Here is a 13,666-nt window from a genome sequence, read left to right as displayed (position 1 = left end):
ACTGCCAACAATTAACAAACTGGTCCAATATTATCTTTATCTGAAAAGAGCAAAGGATCAGAAGATTCATAGAAAGTAAAGTAAACTATTTAACATTTATTATACAAAGCTGTATCAATCAGAACTACTTTTTAACAGTTTCAGTATACAGTAATGCAATAATACATTTTTCTGTTAAGAGCTGTTCTTCAGGGTTATATTTGCTCTGAGAGCTTAATTTCTCTTCCAAGAACAGAGAAAAGGCTGTTTTCTTTTCCTCCCTCTTTAACACATACATATTAATATTAGTGAATCTCAGAGAATGTACATAATTGAAAAATCAAAGTAATTGTTGTAATGAATAACCTCTAGCTGTTCCACAGCAGATACATAATTATTAGAAAAGAAAGCCATGCTCCAAAAGCAGTGTTGGTAGCCCAGAATTTCTTCATCTTGCTTTGCAATAGTGGGGCAACAGTGTTAGTTGACTAGATATGGATAAGGGGAAGTCTCATGGCTTCTTTTGTTCCCCTGCCATATGTAACTCCTTCAGCTCCTTATGGGTAACATGCATGGGTTCTGCTAGCGATGCCATGCTTCCAGTCCTGAGGTTGTTACACAGCTAACTGGCATTAGGTTCACATTGATGTTAATAGTGTGAGATCTCTGGGCCAGCTGTTGTCTGGGAAATAGAGAAGGTATGGCCCACCCAAGAGACGCCTGCCTATACAACAATGTGACCTGTAGCTGGCACCAGGCAGTGCAGGAGGCAGCTCATTAATGCTAATGTCTCCAGTGAGATAGGGATAAACAGCAGCTCTCTCAGTCTGCAGATTGAGTGTCACAATAATACTGTCAGGTTCAGTTCCTTATCATTAAAAATGAGTATAAATGGGAGGAATAATGGCTGTTGATCCATCTGAGTCAAGTGTGACATCCTTATGACACTATTTACAACTGTATAGATGTCCTTCAGGCATAGTGAGAGAGATTTTTTTTGACAAAGAAAATAATCAGGAAACTTCTTGAGTTTGGGGTTAAAACTGGTCAATGACAAAACATACTGTAAACTCCAATAATTTTCTTTTATAACACACATTAATGATGTACGCAACTATTGCACATGTTGCATATGCCTCAATACATCTATTACTTAAAGTTGTTTTTAACATTGACAGGGCATTTTATAAATATCAGAACAATAACATTTTAAAAGGCTTATTACTTTGTACATGAATGTAATACATAATACATACAAATATATAACATTAGAGGCCTGGTGCATGAAATTCATGCATGAAGGGGGCCTTCAGCCCAGCCTGCACCCTCTCACAATCCAGGACTTCTGGCTCCTAACCGCTGGCCTGCCTGCCTGCCTCATTGTGCCTAACCTCTCTGCCTGCCTGCCTGATCACTCCTAACCACTTGCCTGCCTGCCTGATCACTCCTAGCCACTCACCTGCTTGCCTGATTGCCCCTAACTGCTCACCTGCCTGCCTGATCACCCCTAACCACTTTGCCTGCCTGTCTGATGCTCCTAACTGCTTGCCTGCCTGCCTGATCGCCCCTAACCACTCTGCCTGCCTGCCTGATTGCCCCTAACTGCTCGCCTGCCTGCCTGGTGTCCCCTAACACCTCTGCCTCAGCCCCCCCTGCCATGGCTTCATCTGGAAGGACATCCATAATATTGTCCGGAAAGTTGTTCAGCTGTCTGGTCTAATTAGCATATTATGCTTTTATTATTATATATTTATCATAAATGTGATCACATTTAAACAACAGTGAAAAAGTATATTGAATGTATATTCATATAGCAATAAAAAGACTAATAAGGAAATGTATATTTATGAATCTAAATAGGTGTCTTCTGATATTTCCTATCTGTTCCTAAAAGGTTGTATGAATAGTTTCTTAATTGCATAGTTTTTTATTCACTGAGACCTCACTACTTAAGTAAATTTTAATGAACCTTTAGTAAAGCTAGAAATGTTTGTAATATCAAAAGCTATTCTTCATGTATCTGTTTTGCAACTTTATATTTTTACACCTATGATTTTAAAATGGTGGGTTTAGTGTAAAAAATTTAAAGCATGTATATGCTTTTTGTTGTTGGAGATTTTTTTAACCACACTTTCCCAGAAATAATACTGAGAGGTATAGCTTTAAGGGCACCTGTTGAAGCAAAGAGATTTAATCAAGTGTGCTGACCTAGGATCCAACATCCCACTTTCCTACCCAGAATGTAATCCCATTAGCCACACATTGCTACCTAAATCATAAGAAGTGTATATCATCATATAGTTTGATAGCTCATAACCCAAGGTTAACTCTCATTTGTAAATCACATAAAAATTCAACTGTTTTGAGAGATAATTATTTTAAAAATCCCTTTTAGTAAAGTACAGGTAGATTTTGGTAGCAATTCAGTGAGATAGCTAACACAGACATTCACTCAACAAATATGTATGGAGTATTCACTATGTCTTTGACACAAAGAGTTTACAGTGTGTGTAGAGAAGATCTACAGAGGTAAAGATAGAGAATTTGATAACTATAAAACAATATGGAAGAGTAACTATAGAAAGCAACCAGAAAAAATATTGGAGGATTGTGGGAGGGGGTCATTAGGGGAGAACAGTAAGGTTTAATAAAAACTTTCTGAATGAAATTATAGAAAGGCCATTCCATACAAAGGAGACAGATGGGCAAAGGCAGAGGAGTGAAAAATCAATCTGTTAGACATAGACAATCACAAACAGCTTTGTGTTGCCTAAGTGTCCAGTGAAAGGAGATGAAAACAAAGAGAAACAGAGACAGAGACATGCAGGAGCACTTAAAGGATGTCTCAGAGTCATTGTTAACAACTTGTAAGTTATTTTGTCCTAATGACCTTTTGAGAGGTGAAGGCAGCAATTCTGATGAAAGATAATGTCAGTGACAGTAAATATTCGTGACTATGATTATTTGAAACTATGTTTAGGAGTAGAGTTATCAGAACTTGGTGATCAATTGGGCATTTCATGGAGATGAGAGACTGCAAAATTCTACATGATACACAAGTTCTACCTTGAGCAACTGGGAGGATGGTGCTGCCACCCATTAACTAAGAAAAAGAAGCTAATTTAGGGAGAACATGCTAAACAGAGTGTCTGTGAAATATTTCTGTAGATATGCCCAGCTAGTAGCTGACTATTTAAGTCTGAAGCTCAGGGCACAGACCTGAATTAGAGACCTAGACTAGGCATCCACTGGTAATCATCATATCGGAAACCATAAGACTGGATAAGATAACTCAAAGAATATAGCAAGTGAGATGAGTTGTGAACTAAGGTCCCAATTCTGGGGCACAATAATTATTTGAAATCAAGAGGAAAGTAGCCAAGAATGGAAACAGCAAGGAGTTGAGCAGAGGTAGGGGAAGAATCCATAACATATCAATATCATGGAGCCACAAAAGTGAAAACTGCAGCAGAGGGTTGCAGTGAAGTAAAGGTGAAAAAATACAAGTTAATCTCTCTCTGCCTCTCACTACCTAAAAACAAATCCACATATTTTAAAATGTTGCATGCTTTAACTTCTATATTCAAGCTTTTTTTGTAAATTAAACAAAATGAAAACTGAGTAATGGCTAACAGAGGAGAAAATTTAGCATTTCTTAAAAGCATCTTTAAAAGACAACTATCAGGTCTCCTCTTTGAGAAATCTTTTTCATGTTAAAAATCAGTAAAACCTGACTTCAGTAACTGGCATTAGGTCTTCTCTAATGCTGAAGTCAATAGCACCTCTTGTAACGGTGTTATGGTTTAAGTATTGCTTCAGGCCTATGTGAAACTTGAACATGGGATCAAAGAGATAAAAGTCACCTGGCTATATCACTTTCACTTTATAGTCTGAAATTCTTAGGATCTGTACATTCATCCAATGTGTCATTGATTGTTTTTAACAATCTTTTGCATCGATGTGTTTTGGAAGGTGTTTTTTTCCTCTTTAAATCTCCCTTAGGGAAGCTGAAACATAAGCTGTTGAGTGTGAATGTGTGTGGACATTAAATCCTAGAAAAGCAACAAATGCCGAATTGTGAACATACATACAAATATTTTAAAAATTATGACAAAATGTTTATGGAAATTTGGGGTTCCTGAATTTCCAAGATAATTATAAATTGAGTGAAGACAGTATAGTATACAAAAGGAAGCAGTAGGGCATAGTGGTGAAAAGTACAGGATTTACTCTCAGATTGGTATTCAAATTCCAACTGCCTCATTTACTAATTATGTGATTTTGACAGTGACTTGGGTACTCTGAGTCTCAGTTATCTTTCCTATTGAAGAAAAAAAAGTCAGATTGACTACAGAAACTTCTCCCAAAATAAAAATAAAAAATTATTTTATTTTATTTTACAATACCATATGCCAAGCACTGTTTTCAACAGTAAGGATACTACTCTGAACTACTCTCATGAAACTTATAATTAAATAGTTAAAAATGTCATTTCATATAGCAATAATTATTCCAAGGAAAACAATCTGGATAAGCTAATATTGAGCAAACAAGATTGGGAGCTGGTAGGTACTCTGAGAAGATGGCGTTTGAGCAGAGACTTGCAGGACATAAGTCAGTGATCCAGGTGAATATTTGGGGAAGAACTTTCTAAGTAGAGAGTACAACAAATGCAAACATCCCAATCTGGGATACTCTGATAAATTTGAGAAAAATCAGGAAGATCTGTGAGCCTGGTGCTCAGTGACTTATGAGTTGAATTTAAAAGATAACCAGAGATTAATCCATAGGGGAATTTATATGCCATATGACTTAAGGGAACCAGGAGTAGATACAGGACAACCAAGCAAAGGCATTTACAATAGTGCAGGCAAGAGCTGGTGGTCGCTTAAAATAGGAAGATGACTCTTGGTACCAGCTAATAGTTAGATGCATGCATTTGAAAGTAGAGTCAACATAACTTCTTACAGATTGAATGTGAATTGTGAGAAGAAACGTAAGAATAATTTCAAAGTTTTGGGTTGAAGTAGCTTGGTGAATGGAGACAGTAAGAAATGGTTTAAAAGAAGGGGGAAACTATAAAGTTTTAGTTAATCTTTAGCCATTCATGGTAGGAATATTCAATAGACAATCAGATATAAAGGTATGCATTCAGAAGAGAAGTCAAGAATGGATTTTAAAATTTGGATATTATCAAAGAATAAATATATTCAAGTTATGAGGATACAATAAGATTCCTATAGGAGTGTATTAAAACAGAAAAGTGGTCCTGGGTCTGACTTCTTGGGGTCTCTAATATTTAGAAGTCAAGAAGATGAGGAAAATGCAGAAAAACTATGGGCGGGTAGTTTCTTAGAGTCAAGCAAATAAAGTGCTTCAGGAGAAAGGGGATGATTTACTGCTGTATGTTACAGAGGGGTTGAGTGGGATGAGGACAGAATTGACTATTACATTGTCAATGTAGAGGCCATTGGTGACTCTGAGAAGAAAAGATTCAATGGAGTGATGGGTACAGCACCTTATTTCAGGGAGTGTGTTCAAGAGAGAATAAGAGTGGAAGTAGAAATAGAAAAAATAACAGGTTTTTGTGAGAATTAAATAAGAAAATATATGGGAAGCATATACCTCAATGTTTAGTACATTTTATTTTTTATTTTTTAAAATCATTCTTTATTGTTGAAAGTATTACATGTGTCCCATTTTCCCCCACTGACCCCTGCCAGCCTGCACCCGCCCCCCACCCCAGGCCCTCACTGCCCATTGTCTGTGTCCATGGATCATGCATATATGCATTCGAGGTCCTTGATTGATTATCTCCCACCCACCCACCGTCCCCCATCTTCCCTCTGAGATTTTGCACTCTGTTCAATATTTCCATGTTTCTGGATCCACTCTGTTCATCAGTTTATTTTGTTACTTAGATTCCACAAATGAGTGAGATCATGTGATACTTGTCTTTGTCTGACTGACTTATTTCACTTAGCATGATACACTCCAGGTCCCTCCATGCTGCCTCAAAGGGTAAGAGATTCTTCTTTTTTACTGCTGCATAGTAGTATTCCATGGTATAAATGTATCACAGCTTTTTTATCCACTCAACTACTGATTGGCACTTGGACTGATTCCAGATCTTATCTATTGTAAATTGTGTTACAATGAACATAGGGGTGCATACATTCTTTCTGATTGGTATTTTGGGTTTCTTAGAGTATATTCCTAGAAGTGGGATCACTGGGTCAAATGGCAGTTCCATATTTAATTTTTTGAAGAAAGTCTATTCTATTTTCCATAATGGCTGTACCAGCCTGCATTCCTAGCCTGTATTAGGGTTCCCATTTCTCCACATTCTTGTTATTTGTTGATTTGTTGATGGTAGCCAGTCTGACAGGTGTGAGGTGATACCTCATTGTCCTTTTAATTTGCATCTCTCTGATGATCAATTACTTTGAGCATTTTTACTGTCTCTAGGCCATCTGTATGTCCTCTTTGGAGAAGTGTCATTTAGGTCCTTTGCCCATTTTTTAATTGGATTGTTTGTCTTTCTTCTGTTAAGTTGTATGAGTTCTTTATATATTTTGGATATTAACTCTTTATTAGATGTATCATTGCCAAATATGTTCTCCCATACAGTGGGCTCTCTTTTCATTTTGTTGATGGTTTCTTTTGTTGTGTGGAAGCTTTTTATTTTGAAATAGTCCCATTTGTTTATTTTCTCTTTAGTTTTCTTTGCCCTAACAGTGGTGAGCCGCGGTTTGCCGCTCTGTTGACTAATGAGTTTGCCAACCACTGCCCTAGGAGATGTAGCTGTAAACATTTTGCTAGGAGATATGTCTGAGGTTTTGCTGCTTATGGTTTCTTCTAGGATTTTTATGGTTTTACGACTTATATTTAAATCTTTTATCCATTTTGAGTTTATTCTTGTGTATGGTGTAAGTTGGTGGTCTAGTTTCAATTTTTGCATTTGTCCAGTTTTCCCAACAACATTTATTGAAGAGACTTCTTCACTCGATTGTATGTTCTTTCCTTCTTTGTCAAATGTTAATTGAGCATAATGGCCTGGGTCAATTTCTGGGGTCTCTGTCCTATTCCATTGATCTATATGCCTGCTCTTGTGCCAGTACTAGGAAAGTACAGGACATTGAAAAGAGAGATACTAGTAGAAGATATAAACAAATGGAAGAATATATCGTGTTCATGGATTGGTAGAATCAATATCATTAGAATTTCCATAGTACCCAAGGCAATCTAGAGATTCAGTGTAATCCCTATTAAAATACCAGCAGTATATTTCACAAACATAGAACAAATACTCCAAAAATTTATATGGAACCATAAAGGACCCTGAATAGCCGCAGCAATCTTGAGAAAGAAGAACAAAGTTGGAGGAATCACAATACCAGATTTCAAGTTATACTACAAAGCCACCATAATCAAATGCTTAGTACATTTAAAATGCCAATAAATAGTTATCATCACCATTTTTATCATGTTTAAATAGTCATATGTTATCATTTAAATATTAACTTATACACAGCAAGATCAAAAGAAATAATTATATATGTGTGTGTGTGTGTGGTTTTTATATGTTTAAGTTTTTAGTAAAAGTTTTATCTCACTTCATCCTCATACCATTCTGTTGGGGGGAAATAGAGTCATGTAAGTTTTCTTTGTTTTACAGCTCATGAGGCTTCTTAGGCTCATAGCTTATGACTTACCCAAAGTCATATATAAAACCAGAAATAAAAGCAAGATCTAACAACACCTGACTTTTTTTCAGCAATAAAGGACAGAAGTTTAGTTATTTCACCAAAAAGAAACTTGCACAATATCAGTAAGAATCAGACAATGTAAATATCCAATTTGAATAATGAACACTTAAAAGATATGTTTAATTTATAAAATACCTACACATGTACTGTTAACCATCTTGCACAAATTGTTCTTTGTAGAGATGGTCAGATTCCCCAGTTAAGTTCTTCCATAAAGACAGATTGAAAATGTCCTTCCATAAAGACAGATTGAAAAGATTTTTTAAAATATGTTTTATTGGTTTCAAAGAGAGGAAGAGAGAGGGAGGTAGGGATAGAAATATCAATGATAGGAGAGAATCATTGATCGGCTGCCTCCTGTATGCCCCCCATGAGCCCAAAACCCAGGCATGTACCCCAGCCAGGAATTGAACCATGACCTCCTGGTTCATGGGTCGACACTCAACCACTGAGCCACAACAGCTGGTAAAAAGATTTTTTCATAGAAATTATGTAAAGAAATATAGAAAAATGGCAAAACATTTATTTAAGCATACATTTAATCAATCAAAAATATTTTATTGTACAATTACCCATGCTAGGTACTGGTTTAGGTACTAGGGATATAAGAGGAAATAGAATCAACATTATTCCTGTTCCCTTGACAACTATAACTTACTGAGAGATAATAATCAAATTTGCAAATATGAACTTCTTAAATTATGATAAGCATATAAGGAAAGAAATAGGGAGCAACAGCATAAAAGAAAAACAACATACTAATTGAGTGTCATTATATGAAATAACATAAGAAATGTCTGTCATCTATATAAAAGAGATAAGAAAATGTCTGGATCTTTTTGACAAACCAGGTGTAATCACTTCCAGAAGCTTGGGTGAAAAGAGAATTTAAAAAAAAAAGTGACATGCATCCAATAAGGCACTTTGGTAATAGATATGAAAGGGAAATTCTGTTGATTGTCTCTTCAGGTACCCATTTTTCTTGTTTCCAGATGAATGAAGACAAGGACCAGTGTACTTTCTTTAAATTTCCTTGTAAGAGGATACTGAGGTCAAAGTGAAACATTAAAAAATAAGCATCAAATAATTCTGAAATGCTTCCAAGATGTGTTAGCTGCTCCCAAGTCTCCAAGTAATCAATATGGAACCCTGCTTACTCCTGCAGGGCCAAAGTTTCCCATCCACAAAAAACTAGAGTTTCTTTGGAGCTGCAACCAATCCGAGTCCTTGATATCTTCTGAGAAGCATGCATTTCCCCATCAAGTCATCTTTGTTAGTGACCAAATTAAGTCTTTTTGTTTATCCAGTCCTTTGATCCCCATATGCTGGATACTTGTTCCCCACAACCCATGCCCACTGTTCCTTTTTCTTCCAAATCTTTCAACTGTGTTCTCTGGAATTTCATTCTAATTAACCCTTGTATCTTCAAACTCTTCCTGAACAATCTATCTTCCACATGGTTAGAACTTAGAAGTTCTGACATGAGGTCTATAAACTATATCTCAAGAGGTCAAAGATATGCTTAAAAAGATTAATGTTTAAATTCTTCCCGTTATTTTAAAATATGTCTTTGTTAAAACTGTTGTTGCTGTATTTTAAGGATATCTCTTATGACAAAAGGTCTAGGTTGCCTTGTGTGTCTGATCAAGTAACGTGCAATCAAATCATCAAAACAATATTACAATGTCTAGAATTATTTCCTATTGACAATAATTAAATGAATGTCTTAGCCTTTTGATTAAAGATAACTATCATTGTTTACTTTAAACATAAATTTGCAGAAAACTTCAAAGGAAATAAATTATAAGGATGCTTCCATATAATCTAGTTTTGAACTGGGTCACAGAAGCCACAATCTTTTTTGTGTCGAAAGGTTTCTGTAAATGGAAGCATGAATCTTGCAAATATAAGGTTTCCTTTGAATTTGTGGACTGTTGTTTGTGTGTGGGGGCAGAGGGGGGGGGTTGTGTGTGGTTTTTCTAAAAACACTTGAATTGGAAAGATTGGAATATTGCCAAAAATTTACTGAGGCAGAAATCAAGAGTCCTCCTTGATTCCTCAATGTCTTTCAGCCTTCACTCTACATCTATTTACTTCCAAGCTCCTATGAATTGAACCCCTTAAATATTTCTCAAACCTACACATTTCTCTTTGTAACCACAGCCATCATTCTTGTCCAAGACAATGTCATCTTTTACTACAATTACTACAATCTTCTCTGTGCCTTTGTTGTTACTCCTCACTACCCTCAATTTTGCACTCAGCCTGGGTAATCCCTGTATTGTAAGACAAAGAGAGAGATAAATCACTGAGATTGTTTTTGAAACTACAACTATTTGGAAATTCTGGGAGAAAGATGTGTTGGAAGGAAAGCTGTATCAAGGTAGAGAAAAAACAAATAATCACTTTGTTTATGGAAGACTAAAGTCTTTGGAGTTAATTTATACTGTACTCACAAGTAACATAAGGTAATGAAGAAGTCTGTTTGTTGAGTTGGTGTTTTTTAATGCTAAGGGATGTTAACTTGTCACCCATCTAGTCAGAAAAAATGAGTTATCTTTTGTTTTGTTTTTTAATATTGGGGTTCATGGTGTAGTTGAGGCTCAGAAAAGAGAGGAGGTAGGAGAAGAGGCTCTGATCCAAGGATGAACAGATTACAGATTGTAACAACCAGTGGGAAGGCTAGACCCAAGGGTAGAAGTCATCCAAGAGTCCCCTGAGACAGATAATGACAAATGAGCTGTGTGCCAAGTTTTCTTTTTCTACTCTTACAAAATCATCTTCTTCTACTTTTATGAATCCTCTTGTGAAAGCATCAGATATTTAGTAAAGCACATTAGTATAGCCTTAGAAAAGGAAATACATAGGCTCTAATAATGTTGGAGACAAAGTAATCTGTGGAGAAGACAGCAGCTTGCAGAGTGGTGATGGAAAGCCACGAGTGTTCATGAGAAGCCTCAAGCAGTAGTTAGGAGGGAGCAGTGAAGGCCAACAACTGGGAAAAACAGAAACTTTCCTTTTCCGGAGATTCTTAGACAACATTCAGGTATCTGCATAGATGGAACATTTGTCCAACACATTTACATTGTCATTGCCTAACACTCTTCCAGGCCTGGGGATAATAGAAGTGAACAAGACTACCGCAGATCAGGCCTTGTGGAATATAGAGCCCTATGGAAGAGAAGCAATAAATAAAAAAGCATACATTGTCATATGCTAAAGCAAAGTACATTGTAGGGGTATTAGCTACTGAGAGAGGGCTCATTGACATTTCATGAAAAGAAAAAAGTGGGGCCTTGCTAAGAAGATAACATTTGAGCAGTGATCTGAAGGAAGTTGTGAGTGATCTATACAGATACCTACAAAAAAGAATGATCTAAGCAAAGGAAGCAAAATGAAAAAGATGATACTGAAGGGTGCTTGATATTTTTGATAGCTTATTGAAGAAAAAAGCTCCATACATCTATGTGACTCATTGCTACCTCCATCAGTATGTATTGACATCAAATCCTGTTTTCCACTGAGAAAGTCATAACTTCATCAGAAATTAAACATAATTAACCTGTTTTTCTGAGGTTTCATCAAGAAATGAAAGCAGAATATAAAATTATTTATTTTGCACCAGAGTTTTCTGATTTTCTATAGGGTAAGTATGAAGCACCTGATTTACATTAGAACAAATATTTCACCTTTTTTTTGAGAAAAAAAAGAGAAAAGATAACTCAAAGAACACTTTCAAAACAGAGTTTATTCATGATTTGCCATATTTGGAAGACATGTTAGCCACATTAATGTGATACTTTTTTTTTTTTTTTTATTCAAACTCAAGATCCATCACTACAAGCGTATGTACATTTCTGGTCAAGCTGCTCACTTTTGAAGAGAATGTTGAATGTAAAGCACTATATAAATGTAATGTTAATAGCTCTAACCAGGTGACTCCATTGGTTAGAACATCATACCAATATGCCAAGGTTGTGGATTTGATCCCCAGTCAGGGCACATATAAAAATCAACCAATGAATGCATAAATAAGTGGATCTGTCTCTCTCAAATCAATACAATTAAAAAGGTACTGTTAATGAAGTGCTTCTACAGTCTATAATTAAGAATGGTAATGCTTGAATGTCTCTGTAAGCAGAAAGCTGCAGATATCTGGAAATTTTTTTTAAAAAAGTCTTTTTTAAACATTACTGCTACTCAGGTGAATTTAGAATCAAAACATGAATTCATTATAATTTTCTTGCTGATACTGATAGCATCTGAGTATTAGTCCTTCTCAATGATAGCTTCTTTGGTTTGAAAATCACAAAATGATGTTACATGAATTTAACTACTCAACATTGAGAATTCCATGATATCTATAATTCCTTACACAAGGCCACCTTCATGTGACAAAGTGAATTATGAGAGAGTTGATTCCACTTTCTGAAATCAGGGTGTCCCATATTTCTTGACATCAAAATGAAGATAAATGTTTAAGTAATCCTTGGACAAGTGTTTTACACCTCAAAGTCCATTATATTCCTTCCTTTCTTCCCTCCCGCTCTGCCTTTTTTCCCCTGCATCTCTTTCTCCCTTCCTTCCTCTTTCTTTCTCTCTTTTTTTGTGAATAAACTTTATTTTTTCCTTAAGGTTTGCATCAAAGCACATTAAGATTTACTTTTCAAATCTGCATAACTTGGAATTATGTCAATTTTTAAGGAAATGACCATTTGTTATATTCATGAAAAAGCAAGATCAAAAGATGCAATTATTTGTAGAAATTGATTTTACATTCTATCCCTGAAGAGAGATCAATTTTCCATTCAATAGAATACATTGTATATAATTTTTGTGTACGTGTGTGTTTACTCGTATATGCAGTTGCCTGGGAACAAGTCTGTGGCTTTCATCAAATTCTCTAATACCTTTCAAAGGAAGAAAAAAAAGTCAAGGCCCACTGCCTTAAACTGATGAGGAAAATAAGATTTTTATTTTTTTTTTTGGGGGGGGGGGAGACAAGCAGCCTGATTCTATACCTAGTTAGTCAATATCCCTAATGCACATTCTTGTTAGCCTATAATCAAGTCTCTGCCCCTTCCTTACTTATCTGGTCTTGCAAAACCTATTTACTTAAATACTCACATTTTACAGAGGCCATAAACCATGAACAATACATAACCCCCGGAGGGGGTTATCAGCGCTGGTGCCAGGCCAGGCCTTTAGGTGTGGTCTCACGTCCCCCATCCCAACACACAGGGCTTTTTTCAAAGCCCACTAAAGGTCCGGAAGTCTGATCCATATATTGGTGACAAATAAACCAAAGGGTATAAAAAGAAAGCTTCCTCCATATTGGTTTGCTCAGGATTTGGAGAACTGACCCCCTGAGTCACTCTACTAGTACATAGGAAACATCTGAAAATAAATGGTTTTATCCTGGACCTCCAAGTACTCCTGTGTAATTTTTGGTCACCTGGTAAATTCTGTAACAAAACTGAACCCTAACTTAGCTCTGAAAAGAGTCCCTCCCCTCTTGTTCTCTTCAGTAAAGTCTATTAATTTTCTTAAACTTCAGGAATCTCAACCTTGGGATACGGTTCCAACTGCTTTTTCTGAACCATTACTCACCCATCATCTTGTAGCATGTTTATCTGCTCAGCATCACTGTCCTCCACCAACTTCCTTTTACATCTTTCATCTTTTAAAAACTTCATAACCTAATTCACAGTCTTCCTCTCCATTCCAAGTTTTGCCTTTATTCCCAGAAAGTTGAGCATACAGGTGGACAATATACTCAAAAGGGGGCCTCAAACATTCCTTTATTTCCATTATTTTATTTCCCACCATTCCAGTTCTTCTACCCACATCCCAAGGACAGACCTTGTTCTTCTCTCATCAACTGAAATGTTTTTGTCTGATTTCCTAAATTTAAACAT

Source organism: Plecotus auritus (assembly GCF_963455305.1).
Source record: "Plecotus auritus genome assembly, chromosome: 3".
NCBI lineage: Eukaryota > Metazoa > Chordata > Mammalia > Chiroptera > Vespertilionidae > Plecotus > Plecotus auritus.
Note: the sequence above shows the minus strand (reverse complement) of the source record.